General features: G+C 38.6%; 1 pseudogene; it reads right to left on the minus strand.

The window, feature by feature from the left end:
• Positions 1-904: 904 nt before the first annotated feature.
• Positions 905-1,708, minus strand: LOC109248799 (60S ribosomal protein L27a-like; annotated as a pseudogene).
• Positions 1,709-13,476: the final 11,768 nt, after the last annotated feature.

Consider the following 13,476-nt stretch of genomic DNA (forward strand, 5'->3'; position numbering starts at 1 on the left):
TGCCTTCAAACATCTAACAAATAATTATTCCCAGCCTGGAATTCTATGCCCACAAACTGTCAATCATGTGTGAGTTTAAAATATATTTTAATGCATTCAGGAAACCTAAAACTTTTTATCTCCTGCCTTTTCTTAGAAAGCTACTGCTGACATGTTCCAGAAAAAATAAGGAAGAAAATGAAGAGAAAGGAAAACATGGAGCCCAAGAAAGAAAGAACCCAAAGGAGGAATGACAGCTACATAGTAGGCTTAAAGAGTGACCATTTCAGGAGAAGTAAACTAATAGAATAGTGTTTGGGGCTTTTTAAAATACACTTCTAACTACCTAAAAAATCATGTTAATACACTGATTCATCTGATGAAGCATTTGAGAAAAAAATTTAAGGATCAGGACACAGGTAATCAGTTGAAAAAGGAAACAATTATTAACACCAAGAAGAAATAAATAAAAAGGAAATATCATTATAGTGTCTTCCTGTACCCTGTCATAAACAGTATTTGTAGAAAGCTAATGATGAAGAATGCAAACTGACTATTGAATAAACCCAAAGTTTACAAACATATAAATAAATAGGTGTAGTTGGTGTTACAAGCTGAATGGTATCCAAAATTCATATATCAAAGCCCTAATCCCCAGTACTTCAGAATGTGACTATATTTGGAGATAGAATTTTAAATCCAATATGATATGTCTTTATTAAAAAAAAAAAGGACATTAAGACACAGATGGGTACAAAGGGAAGACCATTTGAAGACACCAGAAGAAAATGGGCGTCTACCAACCCAGAAGAGAGGCATCAGGAGGAACCAACTTTACTGATGCCATGATCTTGGACTACCAGCCTCCAGAACTGTGAGGAAATAAATTTCTGTTGTTCAAGCCTCCCAGTCTGTGGTGCTTTGTTATGGTGGCCCTAGCAGATTAAGACAGATGGGAAACATGTAAGTCAAATCTTCCTAAATTATAATAGAAAGTCATTGTGCAAAAATATCCAAAACTGATAAATCAAGAAGCTTAAAACATGAATATAAACATATTTTTTAAAGTACTTGCTAGCTTTTAATGGACCTCCTTCCATGTGGCTTCAAACTACCAAGACACAGACCCCCACACACCCTTAATCTTCTCAGCTCTTCTACTGAAGAATTTGGCCTTCACGATGACAGGCTATTTGGGGAGCTTTTCCTTTCCCAAAATTTGGCAGTAGCCAGATCACAGCACATCAACGATGGGAGAGACTCCAGTCTCGGTTCTGGTACCATTTGCCCATGTCTGCTCACTGACCAGGGTCCACAGTTTATTGAGGTTGACAGTTGGGCAGAAGCTCTGCTTCCTCTTGAGGAGGTGATGCCTCGTTCCAACTTTTCCAAAGTAACCTGGGTGATATTTGCCGAAGTTGATCCTGTGGTGATGCATGCCACCAGCATTTCCCCAGCCCCCTGGGTGCTTCCGGTGCCGGCCCACGCAGCCATGGCTCACGTGGTCCTGAAGTTTCTGGGTCTTCCTCAGGCTGGATGGCATGTTGGAATTTTTTTTTTTTTTTTTTTAATTTTTATGTTTGAGAAAGAGCGCAAATGAGGGAGGGGCAGAGAGAGACAGTGACACAGAATCCGAAGCAGGCCCTGAACTGTTAGCACTGAGCACAGGGCGGGGCTCGAACCCAGGAACGGCGAGATCATGACCTGAGCCTGACTGAGCCCCCCAGGAGGTTAGGCTTCCGACTTCCGCTCAGATTCTGTCTCTCTGAGCAACCCCCTTCTCATGCTCGGTCTCTGTCTCTAAAACATAAATAAAAAATCTTAAAAAAAAAAAACTAAAAGCTAAAGGAGGTTAAAGAGTTGCCTGGGAGGGCTGGGGGGGCGGGGGGGGGGGGAGGGGAGGGGGGTGCCTGAATGGCCCAGTCGGTTGAGCACTGACTTGGGCTCAGGTCATGATCTGACAGCTCGTGGTTGGTTCAAGTCCTGCATCAGGCTCTGTGCTGCCAGCTCGGAGCCTGGAGCCTGTTTCAGATTCTGTGTCTCCCTCTCTCTCTGCCCCTCCCCTGCTCATGCTCTGTCTCTCTCTGTCTCTCAAAAATAAATAAATGTTAAAAAAAATAATTAAAAAAAAAGTTGCCTCAGAAGATTGAGGCAGGGTCCCACACTCCACCTTGAATCCTTAAAGACAGATGTATTTCAGAATTCAGATATTTTCCTATCTTTAAAAGATAATATTCACTTACTATATCATAAGCACACAATTATGTGCACATAATTAGGGACAGCATCCCATAATTAACACAATAATTTTGCAAAAGGATTTTAAGTTTAGGTCAGGTTTTGCCACCAGAATGAGCTTTGGTGCTAGGGTACCCCCCGAAACTCAATTTTCAAAGCTTTTTTTGATTAAAAAACATGCAAAGCAGTGACTGTAATCTTGTGTTTGATATTTTTAACCATGTATAGCGCTTTGATAAAAATCAAAATCATTTTTGAAAAGGCTACTCTGGCAGAAGTGTGGAAGGAGATTTGGGGGAGTGGAATTATACCAGGGGCAAGAGGAGAGTCAGAGACTCATGAGAGAGCCCACGTGATAATGAAGCCCGGATGTAACGATGGCAAGTGAGGCAACAACGATGGGTAAAAAAAGGGAAAGAACGATGGATTTCAGAGATCTTGTGAACAAATCAAATGGGATGGGTAAGAGAGGAGGAATAATAATGGACAAAACTCCAACTCTTAACTTGGGAAGTTGTGTCGAGGTGCCAGCACTGAATGGAGAAGAAGGATAGGACATTTGGAGGACAAGGAGACAAATGTCCAAGATAGGACATTTGGAAGACAAGGTGAGGTGGGGCCTCTGAGACTTTCATTAGGAGATGTTTTGGAGGCATTGGAAGGCATCTGGGCTAATATATATTTGACATACCCCACGACAGAATTCCTAACGGGGCGGGGGTGGGGGGGAGGCCAGGAAGGGCAAAGCAGGGACAGGATTTAAGAACACAGCCCTCCTTCCTGCTTTGCTTTCTTTTCTCAATGAAGTCTTGACATGGTGAAGAAAACGACAAGCCCTGAAGTCAGTCCACCCAGTTCCCATACCCCAAACCCCTGGAGGCAGCTCGCAGGGCCATAGACACTCGGAGGGTTCTCTCATAAAAAAAGGAAATCGCTCCTCAGAAAAGCCAATTCCAGGTTCAGTTAATGGCTGAAGTGATCATCGACAACTCCATTTGATAAGGGAAGCTGAAAATAATTCATCTTCTCCTATCTCCCCAAATCAAAATTAGGGAAACAGAGACTACTTATCAAAAAGTGCCAGTTTTAAATTGTTTTTGAGGATGAGCTATTTCAAAACCAAAACTCATCACATGCTATTTAGGACATATCAGAGAATAAGAAAAGAAGGCAAACATCTCCATTCTTTTAAAGACACTGACATAGAGCCGATACCAGATCTTATCCATGATAATTGTTTTAAAAACCACTCCAGGGGCACCTCCGTGGCTCAGACAGTTAAGCATTCAATTCCCGATTTCAACTCAGGTCGTGATCTTGTGGTTTGTGAGTTTGAGCCCTGCATCAGGCTCGGTGCCAACAGCCTGGAGCCTGCTTGGGATTCTCTCTCTCTCTCTCTCTCTCTCTCTCTCTCTCTCTCTCTCTCTCTCTCTCCCTCCCTCTTTCTGCCCCTCCCTTGCTCATGCTCGTTCTCTCTAAATAAATAAACAAATAAATAAATAAATAAATCTTAACATTTTTTTAAAAACACTCCAATATTTGTAAATATACATGAAATGTCTAAATCTAGTAGCAATAGAATCTAAAGGTATTTTAAAATTAGTTCAGTGGCATTTATTCCAGGAAGGTAGGCACAGTTAAAAATTAGGAAATCTTAGTAATATATTTCTTCAATATATTTGATCCACAGTGAATGAAAGGGAGAGATCATGTGATGATCACGAGAGATTTCCAAAAAGCATAAGACCCCGATTTTTTTTAGAAATTCAATAAAATTAATAGTATATACATATACAAAACTAACAGCTGATATTCTGCTTAATGGCAAAACATAAATATTCCAATTAAAGTTGCAAACAGTATACAGTCGACCTTTCAAACATCACAGGGGTTAGGAGTGCTCACACTCTATGCATTGAAAATTCACATATAACTTTAACCCCTCCAAAACTTAACGACTAATAGCTTACTGTTGACCAGATGCCTTACCTATAACAAACAGTTGATTAACACATATTTTAAATATGTATCACATACTATATTCTTAAGGTAATCTAGAGAAAAGAAAATATGATTAAGAAAATCTTAGGGGTACCTGGGTGGCTGTCAGTTAAGCATCTGACTTTGGCTCAGGTCATGATCTCACAGTTCATGGGTTCCAGCCCTGCGTTGGGCTCTGTGCTGACAGCTCAGAGCCTGAAGCCTGCTAAGGATTCTGTGTGTGTCTCTCTCTGCCCCTCCCCCGCTTATTCCCTCTCTCTCTCTCTCTCTCTGTCTCAAAAATAAATAAACATTTTTTTTTAAAAGAAAATCTCAGGATGCCTGGGTGGCTCAGTCAGTTAAGCATTCGACTTCGGCCCAGGTCATGATCTCGCAGTCTGTAGTTCAAGTCCTGCATCGGGCTCTGTGCTGACAGCTCAGAGCCTGGAGCCTTCTTCGGATTCTGTGTCTCCCTCTCTCTCTGTCCCTCCCCTGCTCTCACTCTGTCTCTCTCTCTCTCAAAATAAATATTTTTTAAAAAAAAGAAAAGAAAAGAAAATCTTAAGAGAAAATACGTTTTTGGGACTGCACTGTATTTTTCAGAATAAATCTGTTCGTAAGTGGACATGTGTCATTCAAACTTCTGCTGTTCCAGAGTCAACCGTAAACATATTGACAATAAAATAACTTAGAAAACTAAAAGGTAAAATAAGTACATTGATATTCTAAATGACAGGGCAAGTTTCCCATATTTGCAGATATTGTCATGACATTCCTCAAAAACCCAAATAAAATCAACTGGAAAACTATCAGAAATAACCAGCAAATTCAATAAAGTGATCAGATGCAAAATAAATGCAGAATACCAGTAGGTTTCTTATACACCAAGAATAAAAATCTAATACACTCAAAAAAATTAGTGCAGGGGCGCCTGGGTGGCTCAGTGGGTTAAGTGGCCGACTTCGGCTCAGGTCATGATCTCGCGGTCCATGAGTTCAAGCCCCGCGTCAGGCTCTGTGCTGATAGCTCAGAACCTGGAGGCTGCTTCTGTTTCTGTGTCTCCCTCTCTCTCTGCCCCTTCTCCATTTGTGCTCTGTCTCTCTCTGCCTTTCAAAACTGAATAAATGTTAAAAAAAAAATTAAAAAAAAATTAGTGCAAAAACAGAGCTCACTCTCTCTTTGAGAAGGTCAGCTTTTAATAAGACCTACCTATAGCAGTTGAAATTTCAGAAAATGACTCCCATAAACTCACCATACTCTAGTACTGCCTGGAACGTCCTCATGTTTCCCCACTGATAATCACAACCCACTTTGAAGACCAATTCTCCAACAGGGAAGGCTAGAACCAGTGGATAAAGTGTAACAAAATAATTAAAACTCTCTAAACACACATACAAACAGATCCCACTCACATTACTAAAAGATTCATCTGAGTAAATCCAACAAACATGTACCTTGCCTGTAAGATTAAAACCATAAAATTATACTAAAGGATCGAAAAGAACACAGGAACTTATGGAGAGGAATGCCATGTTCTTGTATAGAAAGATTAAAAATGTAACGAAGTCACTTCTTCCTAAATCTATAAATTAAGCCACTGTCAATCAAAATTTCTGGATAAATTTTCAAGTTTGAAATGTATAAGAATAGTCAAAATATTCAAAAAAGAAGGATATTAAGGGGAACTCATTTTATCATATTAAATGTGCTATAAATCTATAGCACATCTATAGTTATTAAATATTGAAAACCGAATACCCTGACCAACGGAACAATATAGAAGGCATTTGTTTAAAGGGTGGACTTTCAAATCAATGAAGAAAATAAATGCATGGACTGCTTTTCTCACATAAAAACAAAATATTTTTCCTAAGTCCACTTCCTCATAAATCACTTTCACATGAAGCCACAGCTCAGAGTCTGCACTGGTCAGAACCCAGTGTCATCTGCATTGCTTTAATTCTCAAATACAAACCTATGAGATAGATGTCATTCTGTTTTACAAATAAAGAAAATGAAAGTTGAGAAACATGCCCAAGTTTAAGGGGTAGATCTGAGAATAAAAACCAGGTCAGAGAGGCCCCAAAGCTAATTCCCTCAGCCCCTTTAGTGAATCATTCCTTTCCTAGTCTCTCACTGGGCTCAAGGCAGAAGCCAATATACCCTTTCTGAAGGTGTATTCCAGTGAGTCACATCTGTAATCGTGGAATGTCATGGACAAAGGCAGGTCTTTGTTTAAACAATGCCCCAAGATTCACAAGATAACTGCAGATAAAAATATCCAAAAGTATACAGGTTCGGCTACCCAAAAAACCCCTACAACCGTCCACTTACATCAATAGACAAATCATCTAAACAGAAAATCAACAAGGAAACAGTGGCCTTGAATGACACGCTGGATCAGATGGACCTAACAGGTAAATTCAGAGCATTCCATCCTAAAACAGCAGAATACACCTTAGTTTCAAGTGCACATGGAATATTCTCCAGAATATGTCACATGTTAGGCCACAAAACATGCCGCAACAAATACAAGAAGATTGAAGTTATACATGCACCTTTTCTGACCATAACGCTATGAAACTAGAAGTCAACCACAAGAAGAATTTTAGAAAGACCACAAATACATGGAGGTTAAATAATATACCACTAAACAATGAATGGGTCAACCAGGAAATCAAAGAAGAAATTTAAAAATACATGGAAACAAATGAAAATGAAAACACAATCGTCCTTTGCGATATAGCAAAAAAACCCAAACAAACAACAACAACAATAACAACAACAACAAAACCTTTGAGAACAAAAGCAGTCCTGAGAGTAAGTGTATAGTAATACAGGCCTACCTCAAGAAGCAAGAAAAATCTCAAATAAACAATCTAACCTTACACCTAAGAGCTAGAAAAAGAAAAGCAAAAATAGCCTAAAGCCAGCAGAAGGAAAGAAATAATAAAGATTAGAGCAGAAATAAATGTTATAGAACTAAAAACAAAACAAAACAAAAACAAAAAACAAACAAACAAAAAATCTAATAGAACAGATTGATGAAACCAGGAGCTGGTTCTTTGAAAAAATTAATAAACTTGATAAACTTGTAGCCAGATTTATCAGAAGGAAAAGATAATTGATAAAGTTCTAGCCAGACTTATCAAAAAGAGAGAGAGAGAAAGGACCTAACAAAATCACAAAGGAGAGAAGAGAAATAACAACTAACACCACAGAAATATAATTATAAGAGAATGTTATGAAAAACTATATGTCAACAAATTGGACAACCTGGAAGAAATAGATAAATTCCTAGAAATATTTAATTACCAAAACCAAAACCAAGGAAGAAATAGAAAACTTGAACAGACCCATAACCAGCAAAAACAATGAAGCAGTTATCAAAAACTCCCAACAAAAGTCTGGGACCAGATGGCTTCACAGGGGAATTCTACCAAACATTTAAAGAAGAGTGAATAGCTATTTTTTATCAAAAAAATTATTATTTACAAAAAAATAGGGTGCCTGGGTGACTCAGTCAGTCGAGTGTCCGACTTCAGCTCAGGTCATGATCTCACAGTTCATGAGTTCAAGTCCCATGAGTTCAAGTCCCAGCTCAGAGCTTGGAGCCTGCTTCAGATTCTGTGTCTCCCTCTCTCTCTGCCCTCCCCCACTTGCACTCTGTCTCTCTCTCTCTCAAAATTAAATAAACATTTAAAAATAAATAAATAAAAATAAATAAAAAAGAAAAATGAATAAAAAGAAAAAAGAAAAAAAAAACTTCCAAATTCATTCTATGAGACCAGCCTCACCCTGATACCAAAACCAGATAAAGACACCATTTAAAAAGAGGACTACAGGCCAATATCTCTGATGTGAAAACCTCAACAAAATACTAGCAAACCGAATCCAACAATACATTAAAATAATCATTCACCACAATCAAGTGGAATTTATTCCTGGGTTGCAAGTGTGGTTCAATATTCACAAATCAATCAATGTGATATATCACAATAATAAAAGAAAGGCTAAGAACCATACGACCATTTCAATAGATGCTGAAAAAGCATTTGACAAAATACACATCCATTCATAATAAAAACCCTCAAAGTAGGTTGAGAGGGAATATACCTCAACATAACAAGGCTATATATGAAAAACCCACAGCTGATATCCTAAAAGGGGGAAAAACTGAGAGTTTTTCCTTCACAGGGACAAGACAGGCACGTCCATTCTCACAATTGCTATTTAACATAGTACTGGAAGTCCTAGCCACAACATCAAAAAACAAAAAACTAAAAGGCATCCAAAATGGGAAGGAAGAAGTAAACTTTCACTATTTATGGGTGACATGATACTACATATAGAAAATCCAAAAAACTGCTAGAACTGATAAACAAATTCAGTAAAGTCCCAGAATACAAAATCAAGGCACAGAAATTTATTGCATTCCTATACACCAATAATGAAGCAACAGGAAGAGAAATTAAGGAAGAAATCCCATTTACAATTGTACCAAAAACCATAAGATACCCAGGAATAAACCTAACCAACGAGATGAAAGACCTGTACTCTGAAAACAATAAAACACTAAAGAAAGAAATTGAAAATGACACAAATAATGGAAAGACATTCCATGATCATGGACTGGAAAGGCAAATATTGTTAGATATGTGATTACTACCCAAAGCAATCTACACATTTAATGCAATCCCTGTCAAAATACCAACAGTATTTTTCACAGAGCTAAAACAAACTCCTAAAATTTGTATGGAACCACAAAAGACCTCAGATAGCCAAAACAATCTTAAAAAAGAAAAGCAAGCAAGGGAAACAATCAACAGAACTAAAAGGCAACCAATGGAATGGGAAAAGATATTTGCAGATGACATACCAAACAAAGGGTTAGTATTCAAAATCTATAAAGAACTCACCAAACTCCACACCCAAAAAACAAATACTCCAGTGAAGAAATGGGCAGAAGACATGAATAGACACTTCTCTAAAGAAGACATCCAGATGGCCAACAGGCACATGAAAAGATGCTCAATGTCACTCCTCATCAGGGAAATACAAATCAAAACCACACTGAGATACCACCTCATGCCAGTCAGAGTGGCTAAAATGAACAAATCAGGAGATTATAGATGCTGGCGAGGATGTGGAGAAATGGGAACCCTCTTGCACTGTTGGTAGGAATGCAAACTGGTGCAGCCACTCTGGAAAACAGTGTGGAGTTTCCTCCAAAAATTAAAAATAGATCTACCCTATGACCCAGCAATAGCACTGCTAGGAATTTACCCAAGGGATACAGGAGTGCTGATGCATAGGGGCACTTGTACCCCAATGTTTATAGCAGCACTTTCAACAATAGCCAAATTATGGAAAGAGCCTAAATGTCCATCAGTTGATGAATGGATAAAGAAGATGTGGTTTGTATATAAAAATGGAATACTACTTGGCAATGAGAAAGAATGAAATCTGGCCATTTGTAGCAACGTGGATGGAACTGGAGAGTGTTACGCTAAGTGAAATAAGTCACACAGAGAAAGACAGATACCATATGTTTTCACTCTTATGTGGATCCTGAGAAACTTAACAGAAGACCATGGGGGAGGGAAAGGGGGAAAAAAAGTTACAGAGAGGGAAGGAGGCAAACCATAAGAGACTCTTAAAAACAGAATAAACTGAGGGTTGATAGGGGGTGGGAGGGAGGGGAAAGTGGGTGATGAGCACTGAGGAGGGCACCTGTTAGGATGAGCACTGGGTGTTGTAGGGAAACCAATTTGACAATAAATTTCATATCAAAAAAAAAAAAAAAAGCAAGCCTGCAGGCATCACATTTCCGGGCTCCAAGTTATATAACAAACTGTAATAATCAAAACAGTATGGTACTGGCACAAAAATAAGACACATAGATCAATAGAACAGAATACAGAGCCAAGAAATGAACCCACAATTATATGGTTGATTAATCATCAACAGAGCAGGAAAGAATATCCAACGGGAAAAAGACTGTCTCTTCAACAAATGGTATTGAGAAAAATGGACAGCAACATGCAAAAGAAAGAAATTGGGTCACTTACACCATACACAAAAATAAATTCAAAATGGATTAAAGACCTAAATGTGAGACCTGAAGCCATAAAACTCCTAGAAGAGAACTCAGAGGGCAATTTCTTTGACATTGGCTGTATCAGCTCCTTTCTAAATATGTATTCTGTGGCAAGGGAAACAAAAACAAAAAATTAACTATTGGGACTACATCAAAATAAAAAAGTTTCTGCACAGTGAAGTAAATAATCAACAAAACTAACAGGCAACCTAGAAAATGGGAGCAGATGTTTGCAAATGACATATGCGATAAAAGGTTAATATCCAAAATATGTAAAGAACTTATACAACTCAACACCCCCAAAACAAATAATCCAATTTAAAAATGGGCAGAAGACATGAATAGACATTTTTCCAAAGAATGGACACATGAAAAAATGCTCAACATCACTTATCATCAGGGAAATGCAAATCCAAACTATAATGAGGTATCACCTCACACCTCTCAGAATGGCTAAAATCAAGAACATAAGAAACAACAGGTGTTAGGAAGGGTGTGGAGAAAGAGGAACCCTCGTGCACTGTTGGTGGGAATGCAAACTGGTGCAGCCACTCTGGAAAACAGTATGGAAGTTTCTCAAAAAGTTAAAAATAGAGCTACCATACAATCCAGAAGTCACACTAGTAGTTACTTACCCAAAGAAATCAAAAATACTAAATCAAAGGGAGACATGTACTCCAATGTTTATAGTAGCATTATCTTCAAGAGTCAAATTATGGAAGCTGCCCAAGTGTCCATCAATGGATGAACATATAAAGATGTCGTATATACAATGGAATATTACTTGGCCATAAAAAGGAATGGAATCTCACCATTGGCAATGACACAGATGGAACTGGAGAGTATTATGCTAAACAATATAAGTCAGTCAGAGAAAGGTAAAGACCATACAATTTGGCTCATGTGAGGAATTTAAGAAACAAAACAAAGAAGCAAAGGGAGAAAAAAGTGAGAGCAAGAAACAGACTCTTACCTATAGAGAACAAACTGATGGTCACCAAAGAGGAGGGCCTGGAGGGATGAATGAAATAGGGGTTGGCGACTAAGGAGTGCACTTGTGATGAGTGCTGGACATTGTATGCAAGGGTTGAATCACCACATTGCACACTTGAAACCAATATAACGCTGTATATTAATTAGCTAGAACTTAAATAAAAACCTTTTTAAAAAAACCCTACAACTAATAAAAAAAATTCCCATGATATCATACAGTTTATTAAAAGCACCAGTTTTAAAACTCTCTAACCATACATTCTGTACCAGAGAATGTTAGGTAAGTTATTCAACTGAGAGTCATTCAAACTGCCCTCTCTGCCTACCCTCTCACCCAATAGCATCATTAAACAAAGGACAAGTCCAGAGTTCTGGACTCCACCCAATAGCCCCAGTAGATTAATCACCTCCCATGAAATCTTTAATGATTATACCACTAGGCCTTTCTATATAACTCACCGCTGACAGTGCACTTGTCACACTAGGTACTAAGGGTCTTTCTCATTGTCTGCTAAGGGGGTCTCTGGAAACAGAAACTCAAGGTGTGTGGCCCTTGGTGGGTATTTAATGTTTGTTGAATGAATCGGTGAGTGGATGATGAATGAATGCTGATAGACAAATGATTAAGGCGTTACTTTTCAGACTAGACCAAAACAGGAACCAAAGCCCAGAGAGCACACTTGTGGGCTAACTATGGTGTGGCCACTTGCCTAAGGCACTTTTCCATTTATAGAGGAGACTGGGGAGCTTTCCTGTCACATACATCTATTATCATAACATTGTTCCAGATGTATTTTTACATGTCTGTTTTCACATGTCAACCTTCGGCTCCTTCTCAGAAGGGATTAAGGCTCTGTGCACATTTGTATCACTGACAGCTGGATCGAAGTCTAGAGCAAAGTAGGAGCTCACCATTTGCTGCTCCATGCATGAATTGATGATTGACTTTTGTTCTCTTATTCTACCAGAAATCCAAACACGAAAGCCAAGTGGACAGTCTTCTGCAAGAGCAATGATCAGGGACCCATGCGTTTTCTGCAGTTGACTTGGCCTGAGGTTCCCTCCCATCTCCCCTTTGGGAGGCCTAGGGCCATGAAATAGTGGCTTCTGAGCATTGAGGGAGAATCTCGGTTAGACTGACAAGTGGGACAGCCATGGTGGAGCTGGCCCAGGTAGGATACTCTGAATGTACTTCATGTCCCATTGGCCATTCACGGTTGCAGCCAACAAAGAACATAATGTTGTGCTGAGAGGAAAAATAAATTGAAGAGAAACAAGACTTAAGTTTGCAGCTTAGCTGAAAGCCAAGAATACTTTGTTCTTGAACAGGAAGCTGGAGGAATGGGCATGACCCCAGCCTTCCAAAGCTTCAGATGCCATATCAAAGTGACCATCTACAGAGTTCCCCATTCCAAGCTCTGCTGTCGGTCAGAAGAAGCCAGAGAGTGCAACCAGAAGATGGGAGAGAATTGTTCTTGAGCCTTTCAGAGAAATTTAACATTATAATTATAGTGTTACTAATATTTAATCTTGAGGTTTAAAATTGTCCTAGGCCATTATTAGTCCTTCGAGAAACACAGATCTTCCTCTGCTAATAATAACCTAAGACATTTGTGGAATTAATTTGTAGTTGTGTTCTGTTCATATTTTATCTGCATAAAATTCCCCAAGAAATTCATTAGCCAGGATTTTTTTGTTATAGCAAAAGAGCTCTTATATTAAAAACAAAAAAGTCAGATAAAAGCTACTCCCTAGACCTTTCTCAATACCTAGGAAGCAGGTAACAGCTTAGGATAGTCTCAAAAGACCCCTGCTTATAAATCCCTTATATCAAATACAAAGCCCTTAGAGTAGATCTAAAGCTCCCAACTACCCCAACGTTCTCTCACTTTGTCTACTACTACTATTGGAATTAAAAGGAATCTATGCCCAAATCAATGTAAACATGACTTGAGACATAAAACTCTATTCTTTATGTATATAGACACATACACCACACACACAGACACACGCACACACACACATACACAATTTTCCTAGCATCTTAGTAATGTTATCAGTTTATTCTAAAGAGTTTTTTTCCTTTAACTCTAGTGACACAAGTAAAAGTCTATCTGTCTGATATTAATATAGCTAAAATTCCAGCTTCTTTGTGGTTTCTGTTTGCATGCTATACCTTTTCTCAT

This window comes from Panthera pardus, unplaced genomic scaffold (genome assembly GCF_024362965.1).
Source record: "Panthera pardus isolate Hobbes unplaced genomic scaffold, ASM2436296v1 HiC_scaffold_16, whole genome shotgun sequence".
Classification (NCBI taxonomy): Eukaryota; Metazoa; Chordata; class Mammalia; order Carnivora; family Felidae; genus Panthera; species Panthera pardus.